This window comes from Orycteropus afer, unplaced genomic scaffold, assembly GCF_000298275.1.
Source record: "Orycteropus afer afer isolate SDZICR_OR568_19922 unplaced genomic scaffold, OryAfe1.0 scaffold00049, whole genome shotgun sequence".
Classification (NCBI taxonomy): domain Eukaryota; kingdom Metazoa; phylum Chordata; class Mammalia; order Tubulidentata; family Orycteropodidae; genus Orycteropus; species Orycteropus afer.
Genome location: NW_006921636.1, coordinates 10745932 through 10747379, shown reverse-complemented (window position 1 = coordinate 10747379; position 1448 = coordinate 10745932).

Sequence of the window (1448 nt, the reverse complement as noted above, 5' to 3'; positions counted from 1 at the left end):
GAGGAGAGCCCTGGGGGTCATTTTAGGCTAGGAAGCAACACAATTAGGTTTGCATTTTATATATACCCTTCCGGTTGCCAATTTCTGACAGGCTTGTGGACATTCGTCTTCCATGCCCTCTTTTCACCCATCCACCTAGCCCCGTACCCCATCCCCCAAGGCCATTTCCTCTGTAATTCCTAAATCCTGGAACTCCATTATTCAGAAATGGCCTTTGCCCCATTCCCATCACTGAACTGTTCACAGTTGCCCTCTTTGATGGGACTCTGAAATATTTGCCACGTTCCCTATAACACTTCACCTCTCTTTCCTTCTCCAGCACACTCCTTTCAGCCCAAGAAGATTCTATTCCTTCCTTGGGCTTCTGCCTGCCAGCACAGGCCTCCTTGGGATATGTATGTACTAAAATATCTTCCCTTTATCTTAGCTGGTCTTCACCCCATGGGGCAAATGGAAGGCTACTATTTATTCCTTCACATATTAATTTAAGCTGCTTTAATTGTTGCTATGTTATGTTTTATATAATATAATTAATGTTTTAATTCTGTGCTCTTGCTTCCTGAGGCAGTTTTGTGAAGGGCCCAATTTTGGAATCAAGCAAATAAAGAATAAGTAATGACTGAAGTTATTATAGTAACGCCCCCTTCCCAAAGGAATTAGAGCTGTGCTTGTTTTTTTCGAAGTGGGTTAAAAAGGGAAACGATATTTTAAGGTTCTCTTCATCCAGAGTGTGTTTGGGTGGCTTTAGTGAAGTCCCTGGGCCCTGATTGCATGTGTTCCTGGACTCTTGGTGTCTGACCAGCATCTTTTCTGTCCGAAGGTTCACTGACGCTCCAGGTCTGTGTTGACTACTCGATTTGCACCCTTTGCCCCCAACTCCTTTTGACAAGGATGTTGTGCTTAGAATGAAAAGTTACAGAACTCATTCATGTCTTCATCCATTCATTCAGCAAGTATGTACTGATGTCCTGTTATGTGCCCAGCACTGGGATAGATACAATCTTGTCTTCAAAAAGTAGAATAGGACCAGGCAGATGGAGTCACAGCCCAGCCCTATAACTGCTATGGGAACACGGAGTGAGCGTGGGGTGGGGTATTGGCTTGTCTCAGGGAGTTGGGCAAAGCCTTCAGAGGAGGTGGAATTTCAACTGACTCCAGAAAGAAGGGAAAGAAAGCAACCACAACTGTAAGACACAGTAAAACTAAACGAAACAAAAGAGTAAGAAAAAAATCATTTTGTCTTTGGGAAGTGGTGTGAAGGTGAGTGTGGCTGAAGCCAAGGTGTGTGAAAGAATGTGGCAGGGAAGTGAGCATGGCAGAGAGATGAAGGCTGAGAGGGTATGGAGATGGGACCATCCTGGGGCTGTGGTGGAGCCCAAAGAGATTGCTAAGCAGGGAAGCAACCAGGTCAGAGCAGATGTGGGTTTACAAAGAAGATGGAGGGTGGG